Consider the following 11,960-nt stretch of genomic DNA (forward strand, 5'->3'; position numbering starts at 1 on the left):
TAATTTCTGTTGCCACCCATTGCAAACCAATCTCAAAGAATACAGTTTTGAGGACTAACAGCAATCATCCGGCACATACAGTACGTGGAATACCAGTTGGAGAGTTGACACGCCTTAAGCGAATTGCTCCGATTCCAAACTATATGATATCCAATCTGAAAAATTAATGCACAGATTAACCCCTTAAGGACGCAGGACGTAAATGTACGTCCTGGTGAGGTGGTACTTAACGCACCAGGACGTACATTTACGTCCTAAGCATAACCGCGGGCATCGGAGCGATGCCCGTGTCATGCGCGGCTGATCCCGGCTGCTGATCTCGCGGGCGTCCGCCATTAACCCCTCAGGTGCCGGGATCAATACAGATCCCGGCATCTGCGGGAGTTCGCGATTTAAATGAACGATCGGATCGCCCGCAGCGCTGCTGCGGGGATCCGATCATTCATAACGCCGCACGGAGGTCCCCTCTCCTTCCTCCGTGCGGCTCCCGGCGTCTCCTGCTCTGGTCTGTGATCGAGCAGACCAGAGCAGGAGATGACCGATAACACTGATCTGTTCTATGTCCTATACATAGAACAGATCAGTATTAGCAATCATGGTATTGCTATGAATAGTCCCCTATGGGGACTATTCAAGTGTAAAAAAAAATGTAAAAAAATGTAAAAGTAAAAGTAAAAAAAAAGTGAAAAATCCCCTCCCCCAATAAAAAAGTAAAACGTCCGTTTTTTCCTATTTTACCCCCAAAAAGCGTAAAAAACATTTTTTATAGACATATTTGGTATCGCCGCGTGCGTAACTGTCCGAACTATTAAAATAAAATGTTAATGATCCCGTACGGTGAACGGCGTGAACGAAAAAAAATAAAAAAAGTCCAAAATTAATAATTTTTTAATACATTTTATAAAAAAAAAATTATAAAAAGTGTATTAAAAGTTTTTTATATGCAAATGTGGTATCAAAAAAAAGTACAGATCATGGCGCAAAAAATGAGCCCCCATACCGCCACTTATACGGAAAAATAAAAAAGTTAGAGGTCATCAAAATAAAGGGATTATAAACGTACAAATTTGGTTAAAAAGTTTTTGATTTTTTTTTAAGCACAACAATAATATAAAAGTATGTAATAATGGGTATCATTTTAATCGTATTGACCCTCAGAATAAAGAACACACGTCATTTTTACCATAAATTGTACGGCGTGAAAACAAAACCTTCCAAAATTAGCAAAATTGTGTTTTTCGTTTTAATTTCCCCACAAAAATAGTGTTTTTTGGTTGCGCCATACATTTTATGATATAATGAGTGATGTCATTACAAAGGACAACTGGTCGCGCAAAAAACAAGCCCTCATACTAGTCTGTGGATGAAAATATAAAAGAGTTATGATTTTTAGAAGGCGAGGAGGGAAAAACGAAAACTTAAAAATTAAATTGTCTGAGTCCTTAAGGCCAAAATGGGCTGAGTCCTTAAGGGGTTAAGGGAGAGGGGATTTTCTGCCCATTCTCTCACTAGAGCTAAAAAAGTTGTCTCGCCGAGCGCTCCGGGTCCCGCTTCCTCCCCGGAGCGCTCACGGCGTGCCTCTGTCTGCAGCGCTCCGGTCGGCATTGCTGACCGCGAGTGCTGGTCCCCGGAGGGGACGCGATCCGAGGCACGGCTCGTGCCCGCCCGCGCCCCATGTCACTCACCTCTCGCCCCCGTCTGCTTCCTCCCGGCGTGCGCGGCCTCGCTCCCTAGGGCGCGCGCACTGGCTTGCTAAAATTTAAAGGGCCAGTGCACCACTAATTGGTGCCTGGCCCAATCACTTCCAATCACTCCCTAACATATAAAAACCCACTTCCCCTTCCTCTCCTCGCTGGATCTTGTTGCCTTGTGCCCTGAGAAAGCGTTATAGTGTGTCCCAAGCCTGTGTACCTTGACGTTCTGCTGTTGCCCCTGACTACGAACCTCGCTGCCTGCCCTGACCTTCTGCTACGTCTGAGTCTCAGCTGCCAGAGAGGTCGAGTCGCTACTGGGGAACACGACCTGGTAGTTACCGCCGCTGCAAGTCCATCCTGCTTTGCGGCGGGCTCTGGTGAACACCAGTAACTGCTTAGAACCGATTCCCCAGTACGGCCCGCGTCATCGCCTCTCTGGCACAGAGGATCCACCTCCAGTGTCTTCACCAGCCGCGAGTCCGGACCCTGACAAAAGTGGTATCAGCTAAGAATCGAAGTAATCTCATTTACACATCGAAAAATGTCATGTTATCTCAAAAAGAACCCCTACATTAAAAAATCATTTGTCCCCAAGTCTAATTAGTGAGTCTCGACCAAGTGCAGGAAATGGGTTGGCCCAAAGCAGAAAAAAAAAGCAGGGGCCTCCAGCTGCTCCAAGATGAGGAAGGTGAAAAATTAAAACTTCACATTTATTTCAGCGCGTTAAAATCAGAGGATATCCATGGTGAATAAAAATATATAAGAAACCATGGATATCCTCTGATTTTAACGCGCTGAAATAAATGTGAAGTTTTAATTTTTCACCTTCCTCATCTTGGAGCAGCTGGAGGCCCCTGCTTTTTTTGCCTTCTTTTTGTCAAGTTGATTCCCGGGACCCGGCCGGTTGTTTGCCTGCCCTGCTCTCCTTACTACTACAGAGCTCCAGTTTTCTACTATTCCACGGTGGGGAGCTGAATTTAACTATACCCTTTTTTTTTGTGTTGTTACAAAGTTTGTCGTACGTGCAATTCTGTAAAACCTACCAGTGAATTTGAAAATGCTAAAGGCAATAAAAAATATCAAATCAAGGAGTATATCAATTGTAACTACACTGCTCCAAAAACTAAAGGGAACACTAAGATAACACATCCTAGATCTGAATGAATGAACTAATCGTATGAAATACTTTCCTCTTTACATAGTTGAATGTGACAACAAAATCACACAAAAATTATCAATGGAAATCAAATGTATCAACCCATGGAGGTCAGGATATGGAGTCACACTCAAAATCACAGTGGAAAACCCCACTACAGGCTGATCCAACTTTATGTAATGTCCTTAATACAAGTCCCAATGAGGCTCAGTAGTGTGTGTGGCCTCCACGTGCCCGTATGACCTCCCTACAACGCCTGGGCATGATCCTGATGAGGGGGAGGATGGTCTCCTGAGGGATGTCCTCCCAGACCAGGACTAAAGCATCCGCCAACTCCTGGACAGTCTGTGGTGGATGGTGGAGGGAGTGAGACGTCCCAGATGTGCTCAATCAGATTCAGGTCTGGGGAACGGGTGGGCCAGTCCATAGCATCAATGCCTTCCTCTTGTAGGAACTGCTGACACACTCCAGCCACATGAGGTCTAGCATTGTATTGCATTAGGAGGAACCCAGGGCCAACCGCACCAGCATATGGTCTCACAAGGGGTCTGAAGATCTCATTTCGGTACCAAATGGCAGTCAGGCTACATCTGGCAAGCACATGGAGGGCTGTGCGGACCCCCAAAGAAATGCCACCCCACTCCTGACCCACCTCAAAACCAGCCATGCTGGAGGATGTTGCAGGCAGCAGAACGTTCTCCATAGCGTCTCCAGACTCTGTCACGTCTGTCACGTGCTCAGTGTGAACCTGCTTTCATCTGTGAAGAACACAGAGCGCCAGTGGTGAATTTGCCAATCTTGGTGTTCTCTGGCAAATGCCAAACGTCCTGCACGGTGTTGGGCTGTAAGCACAACCCCCACCTGTGGACGTCGGGCCCTCATACCACCCTCATGGAGTCTGTTTCTGACCGTTTGAGTGGACACATGCACATTTGTGGCCTGTGGAGGTCATTTTGCAGGTCTCTGACAGTGCTCCTCCTGCTCCTCCTTGCACAAAGGCGGAGGTAGCGGTCCTGCTGCTGGGTTGTTGCCCTCCTACAGTCTCCTCCACATCTCCTGATGTACTGGCCTGTCTCTTGGTAGCGCCTCCATGCTCTGGACATTACGCTGACAGACACACCAAACCTTCTTGCCACAGCTCGCATTGATGTGCTATCCTGGATGAGCTGCACTACCTGAGCCACTTGTGTGGGTTGTAGACTCCGTCTCATGCTACCACTAGAGTGAAAGCACCGCCAGCATTCAAAAGTGACCAAAACATCAGCCAGGAAGCATAGGAACTGAGAAGTGGTCTGTGGTCACCACCTGCAGAACCATTCCTTTATTGGGCGGTGTCTTGCTAATTGCCTATAATTTCCACCTGTTGTCTGTTCCATGTGAAATTGATTGTCAATCAGTGTTCTTCCTGAGTGGACAGTGGGATTTCACACAAGTGTCAGTGACTTGGAGTTACATTGTGTTAAGTCTTCCCTTTATTTTATTGAGCAGTGTTATTTATAGAGCAGCGTTATTTATTGAGCAGTGTTATTTTTTGAGCAGTGTTATTTATTGAGCAGTGTTATTTATTGAGCAGTGTTATTTATTGAGCAGTGTTATTTATTGGGCAGTGTTATTTATTGAGCAGTGTTATTTATTGAGCAGTGTTATTTATTGAGCAGTGTTATTTATTGGGCAGTGTTATTTATTGGGCAGTGTTATTTATTGAGGAGTGTTATTTATTGAGCAGTGTTATTTATTGAGGAGTGTTATTTTATTGAGCAGTGTTATTTATTGAGCAGTGTTATTTATTGAGCAGTGTTATTTATTGAGCAGTGTTATTTATTGAGCAGTGTTATTTATTGAGCAGTGTTATTTATTGAGCAGTGTTATTTATTGAGCAGTGTTATTTATTGAGCAGTGTTATTTATTGGGCAGTGTTATTTATTGAGCAGTGTTATTTATTGAGCAGTGTTATTTATTGAGCAGTGTTATTTATTGAGCAGTGTTATTTATTGAGGAGTGTTATTTATTGAGGAGTGTTATTTATTGAGCATTGTTATTTATTGAGCAGTGTTATTTATTGAGCAGTGTTATTTATTGTGCAGCGTTATTTATTGAGCAGTGTTATTTATTGAGCAGTGTTATTTATTGAGCAGTGTTATTTATTGAGGAGTGTTATTTATTGAGGAGTGTTATTTATTGAGCAGTGTTATTTATTGAGCAGTGTTATTTATTGAGCAGTGTTATTTATTGAGCAGTGTTATTTATTGAGCAGTGTTATTTATATAGCAGTGTTATTTATTGAGCAGTGTTATTTATTGAGCAGTGTTATTTATTGAGCAGTGTTATTTATTGAGCAGTGTTATTTATTGAGCAGTGTTATTTATTGGGCAGTGTTATTTATTGAGCAGTGTTATTTATTGGGCAGTGTTATTTATTGGGCAGTGTTATTTATTGAGCAGTGTTATTTATTGAGCAGTGTTATTTATTGAGCAGTGTTATTTATTGGGCAGTGTTATTTATTGAGCAGTGTTATTTATTGAGCAGTGTTATTTATTGAGCAGTGTTATTTATTGGGCAGTGTTATTTATTGGGCAGTGTTATTTATTGAGGAGTGTTATTTATTGAGCAGTGTTATTTATTGAGCAGTGTTATTTATTGAGCAGTGTTATTTATTGGGCAGTGTTATTTATTGAGCAGTGTTATTTATTGAGCAGTGTTATTTATTGAGCAGTGTTATTTTATTGAGCAGTGTTATTTATTGGGCAGTGTTATTTATTGAGCAGTGTTATTTTTTTGAGCAGTGTTATTTATTGAGCAGTGTTATTTATTGAGCAGTGTTATTTATTGAGCAGTGTTATTTATTGAGCAGCGTTATTTATTGAGGAGCGTTATTTATTGAGCAGTGTTATTTATTGAGCAGTGTTATTTATTGGGCAGTGTTATTTATTGAGGAGTGTTATTTTTTGAGCAGTGTTATTTATTGAGCAGTGTTATTTATTGAGCAGTGTTATTTATTGAGCAGTGTTATTTATTGAGGAGTGTTATTTATTGAGGAGTGTTATTTATTGAGCATTGTTATTTATTGAGCAGTGTTATTTATTGAGCAGTGTTATTTATTGAGCAGTGTTATTTATTGAGCAGTGTTATTTATTGAGCAGTGTTATTTATTGAGCATTGTTATTTATTGAGCAGTGTTATTTATTGAGCAGTGTTATTTATTGAGCAGTGTTATTTTATTGAGCAGTGTTATTTATTGAGCAGTGTTATTTATTGAGCAGTGTTATTTATTGAGCAGTGTTATTTATTGAGCAGTGTTATTTATTGAGCAGTGTTATTTATTGAGCAGTGTTATTTATTGAGCATTGTTATTTATTGAGCGGTGTTATTTTTTTGAGCAGCGTTATTTATTGAGCAGTGTTATTTTATTGAGCAGTGTTATTTATTGAGCAGTGTTATTTATTGAGCAGTGTTATTTATTGAGCAGTGTTATTTATTGAGCATTGTTATTTATTGAGCAGTGTTATTTATTGAGCAGTGTTATTTATTGAGCAGTGTTATTTATTGAGCAGTGTTATTTATTGAGCAGTGTTATTTATTGAGCAGTGTTATTTATTGAGCAGTGTTATTTATTGAGGAGTGTTATTTATTGAGGAGTGTTATTTATTGAGCAGTGTTATTTTATTGAGCAGTGTTATTTATTGAGCAGTGTTATTTATTGAGCAGTGTTATTTATTGAGCAGCGTTATTTATTGAGCAGTGTTATTTTTTGAGCAGTGTTATTTATTGAGCAGTGTTATTTATTGAGCAGTGTTATTTTATTGAGCAGTGTTATTTATTGAGCAGTGTTATTTATTGAGGAGTGTTATTTATTGAGCAGTGTTATTTTATTGAGCAGTGTTATTTATTGAGCAGTGTTATTTATTGAGCAGTGTTATTTATTGAGCAGCGTTATTTATTGAGCAGTGTTATTTATTGAGCAGTGTTATTTATTGAGCAGCGTTATTTATTGAGCAGTGTTATTGATTGAGCAGTGTTATTTTATTGGGCAGTGTTATTTATTGAGCAGCGTTATTTATTGAGCAGTGTTATTTATTGAGCAGTGTTATTTATTGAGCAGTGTTATTTATTGAGCAGTGTTATTTATTGAGCAGTGTTATTTATTGAGCAGCGTTATTTATTGAGCAGTGTTATTTATTGAGCAGTGTTATTTATTGAGCAGTGTTATTTATTGAGCAGTGTTATTTATTGAGCAGTGTTATTTATTGAGCAGTGTTATTTATTGAGCAGTGTTATTTATTGAGCAGTGTTATTTATTGAGCAGTGTTATTTATTGAGCAGTGTTATTTATTGAGCAGTGTTATTTATTGGGCAGTGTTATTTTTTGAGCAGTGTTATTTATTGAGCAGTGTTATTTATTGGGCAGTGTTATTTATTGAGGAGTGTTATTTATTGAGCAGTGTTATTTATTGAGGAGTGTTATTTTATTGAGCAGTGTTATTTATTGAGCAGTGTTATTTATTGAGCAGTGTTATTTATTGAGCAGTGTTATTTATTGAGCAGTGTTATTTATTGAGCAGTGTTATTTATTGAGCAGCGTTATTTATTGAGCAGTGTTATTTATTGGGCAGTGTTATTTTATTGAGCAGTGTTATTTATTGAGCAGTGTTATTTATTGTGCAGCGTTATTTATTGAGCAGTGTTATTTATTGAGCAGTGTTATTTATTGAGCAGTGTTATTTTATTGAGCAGTGTTATTTATTGAGCAGTGTTATTTATTGAGCAGTGTTATTTATTGAGCAGTGTTATTTATTGAGCAGTGTTATTTATTGAGCAGTGTTATTTATTGAGCAGTGTTATTTATTGAGCAGTGTTATTTATTGAGCAGTGTTATTTATTGAGCAGTGTTATTTATTGAGCAGTGTTATTTATTGGGCAGTGTTATTTATTGAGCAGTGTTATTTATTGAGCAGTGTTATTTTTTGAGCAGTGTTATTTATTGGGCAGTGTTATTTATTGAGCAGTGTTATTTTTTGAGCAGTGTTATTTATTGAGGAGTGTTATTTATTGAGCAGTGTTATTTTTTGAGCAGTGTTATTTATTGAGCAGTGTTATTTTTTGAGCAGTGTTATTTTTTGAGCAGTGTTATTTATTGAGGAGTGTTATTTATTGAGCAGTGTTATTTTTTGAGCAGTGTTATTTATTGAGCAGTGTTATTTATTGAGCAGCGTTATTTATTGTGCAGCGTTATTTATTGAGCAGTGTTATTTATTGAGCAGTGTTATTTATTGAGCAGTGTTATTTATTGAGGAGTGTTATTTATTGAGGAGTGTTATTTATTGAGCAGTGTTATTTATTGAGCAGTGTTATTTATTGAGCAGTGTTATTTATTGAGCAGTGTTATTTATTGAGCAGTGTTATTTATTGAGCAGTGTTATTTATTGAGCAGTGTTATTTATTGAGCAGTGTTATTTATTGAGCAGTGTTATTTATTGAGCAGTGTTATTTATTGAGCAGTGTTATTTATTGAGCAGTGTTATTTATTGAGGAGTGTTATTTATTGAGCAGTGTTATTTATTGGACAGTGTTATTTTTTGAGCAGTGTTATTTATTGAGCAGTGTTATTTATAGAGCAGTGTTATTTATTGAGCAGTGTTATTTTTTGAGCAGTGTTATTTATTGAGCAGTGTTATTTTTTGAGCAGTGTTATTTATTGAGCAGTGTTATTTATTGAGCAGTGTTATTTTATTGAGCAGTGTTATTTATTGAGCAGTGTTATTTATTGAGCAGTGTTATTTTATTGAGCAGTGTTATTTATTGAGCAGTGTTATTTTTTTGAGCAGTGTTATTTTATTGAGCAGTGTTATTTATTGAGCAGTGTTATTTTTTTGAGCAGTGTTATTTTATTGAGCAGTGTATAATAATGTAATATATGCAATTCAACATCTTAAAGTCAGTGTCAGAAAAGGCTGTATAAGAAGAAAACCGGCTGATAGAGAATCCTATTGGCCGTTCACTCAGGGCACTCGTGCGCCTTTCGGCATGAATATCAGGAGAGAACTGCTTTTTCATTATTGAGAACCTTTTCTATTTTTCATTTGTTGCTATATTTTTGAAATTGTGTGTTATTCAGTGATCATTTTTACACCCAATACATGCTGAAGGTGAATGTGGATTGTTTTTAAGATTTTTTGATATTTTATAATGTTTTTTAAAGCAGTACTCCGCTGGTCAGCGTTTGGAACAAACTGTTCCGAACGCTGGAGCCGCCGCCGGGAGCTCGTGACGTCATCGCCCCGTCCCCTCATGACATCACGCCCCGCCCCCTCAATGCAAGTCTATGGAAGGGGGCGTGACAGCCGTCAGATTACATACTATACAGTCACAGAACTGTATAAAGTAATAAAAGTGCTGTAAAATATATATTTCTTTAATGAAAAACCTTCTAAAAGCCACGAGAAGAAAAAATGCTCTCAAGAATAGGTGAAAATAAAATACTTCGATTTATACTGCTAAGTGTACCTGCAGGATCGGATCCATAGGACTCTACAGCAACCATGTCATGAGTAGGCGTCTATGAACCACAGTAATATGCAATAGCTGGTGTATCACATACTGGCGTTAATGGATATCGTGCATAGACCATGGTATGCGTGACCGGACTTCTTTTGATGGAGGCATAATCTGCATTTTTCACTTATATGGTATATGTTGTAATAATCTCCCCTGAGGATGCTGCGGCTATAGAGTAGAAACGTGTAGGGAGTATCTGTGTGTGCAAGGACCTATTGAGTATAATACTGTACAATTATCTGTAGGATCTATGCTGCTGAACCACCTATAGGTTACACAATTGGATTGTGGGCTGCTGATGCGTACATGTACATAACCATTGAGAGGCGGTAACATTTTAGCACGTGGTCATTCAGGGGGAGATTTATCAAAACCTGTGCAGAGCAAAAGTTGTCCAGTTGCCCATAGCAACCAATCAGATCACTACTTTTATTTTGCAGAGGCCTTCCTAAAAATGAAAGAAGCGATCTGATTGGTTGCTATGGGCAACTGGGCAAGTTTTCCTCTGGACAGGTTTTGATAAATCTCCCACTCAGTGTTAATTTCTTGGGATTTCAGCATAGTTAAGAAGCCCTACATTATCCAATAATTGTTGTTACACAAAGTCATAGTCAATGTTTTCTTCTGAGCGGAGGCAATGCAAAAAAAAGGGCACAAGAAGTGGTATTTTACAAGATCTTCTATTGAAGCAGAGGGGCTCCCACTGTGATGGGCCACGGGGTGTGATGAGGTGAGGTATGGAGTAGATGTTGTAGCCCAGGGGCAAGGTGTTATTAACCCCTAAATGTTCGTGACGCCAGGGCGTGGTTTTCCCGGTAACCATACGAACGGTAGTACCGCTATCCCAAGGTTAGACAGGGCAATAATAGTCCAAAACCAGGTTAGGGTTAACGGTAGCTTTACTGAGGTAGACAGATGGTAATAGTCTTTACAGCTAGGCCGGGATCCCAGAGAGGTGACCAGTAACACAGAAGGACCTTGCAGCTTGCTGGGACTTGTAGTGAGTTTGACAGACTTTAGGACAGCCATGCTGATTATACTTGACTTGACTGTAGGTAGTGACAGTAGACATAGAAGACTTGACTTACTGACATGTGGCTGTAGGTTAGGCTTGAGGCCTCCAGATGTGCTGGACACTGGCTCTGAGACGTCTGGACTTTACTGTGGCCCAGCAGAAAGAGAGTGATTGTAATGGCTGCCCCTCTTATAAAGTGGGGGCTGAGACAGAAACCCACAGGTCAACCTGCAGGTCACCTGGTGCTCTCTGGGTAACAAACACATCATGTGAACACATTATCATGTGACTAACTGAAAGGTCCTTTATACATAACACTATACAATATATGTATGTTACTATGGGGGAGACACTGCAGGAGAGCCCCTAGGACACAGAGGGACTCAACCTGACAGGGCCCAAGTACTGTACGGGACAATATCCCATACTGGGACATCACACCACAAACTTTCCCTTTTAGGCCACAGGACACCCACAAGGGTCTGGGATTGATTTCCGCCTTTGCCAAAGCTCAGGGAAGACCAACAATTCTCCAGTCTTCACCTGGATGGCAACCCAAGGAACACAGCAACTGGTTGGCACCCGGGATTGCAGAGAGGTGGGGAACCTGATGCCCACACACACCACTCCTAGACCTCCAGGAGGGACATCCTAAAAGGGCAGAGGACCAACGTTACTCCCGACATCCACCTGGGTGGCAACCAAAGTATCAGCCAAGGAACACAGCAACTGGTTGGCACCTAGGAGTTGCAGGCAGGTGAGGAACCTGATGTCAATAGGAACCTCCCCTAGACCTACAGGAGGGAAATCCTAAAAGGGCAGGGAGGACCAACATTACTCCCGACATTCACCTGGGTGGCAACACAAGTATCAGCCAAGGAGCACAGCAACTGGTTGTCACCTGTGGTTGCAGAGAGGTGAGGAACCTGATGGCCACGCACCTTCCTAGACCTCCAGGAGGTACAACCCAAAAGGGCATAAGATGTATGTGCCCCATAACGATTACCTTCTAGCTACTCCAGCTACTCCTTTCCAGTCTACAGCCTCGCAGTGGTGTTAAGAGACACAGCAGAAAAAAATTCCCAATAATAAACAGATTGAATACATATTTTGGCGGGGGGGGGGAGGTATACAAACTACCTATAGTTGGTGCTAGGGAGGAGAACAATTTTGCAATCCACAGCCTGGAATCCATTTCCAATACGTAATGTTTTCAGACTGGGAATTAACCAGATTCTTGAATCTCTCCTGTAATATTTATTTCCGGACAGATGGCGACTTTCGTCGCAGGCTGGCACGTGTCAAGGGAAATGCAATGTTGCCAGGGCCAGCTTTTATTCTGCCTGGAAAATTACTCATATACTTTACAGAAAGTGCATGTTATTTAGGAGTTTTGTTCTAGATTTCGCATATTTCATCTTGCACAATGTCTTCTCCACACATTTAGCACAATTTTTTGTAAGACTGGACGCCAATGGGATGGGCTCTGATAGAGTTCTCAGAGTTCCTTACTGCAGTGGTGGTGCCCTGGTTACAGTGATAG

Source organism: Hyla sarda, chromosome 6, assembly GCF_029499605.1.
Source record: "Hyla sarda isolate aHylSar1 chromosome 6, aHylSar1.hap1, whole genome shotgun sequence".
Taxonomy (NCBI): domain Eukaryota; kingdom Metazoa; phylum Chordata; class Amphibia; order Anura; family Hylidae; genus Hyla; species Hyla sarda.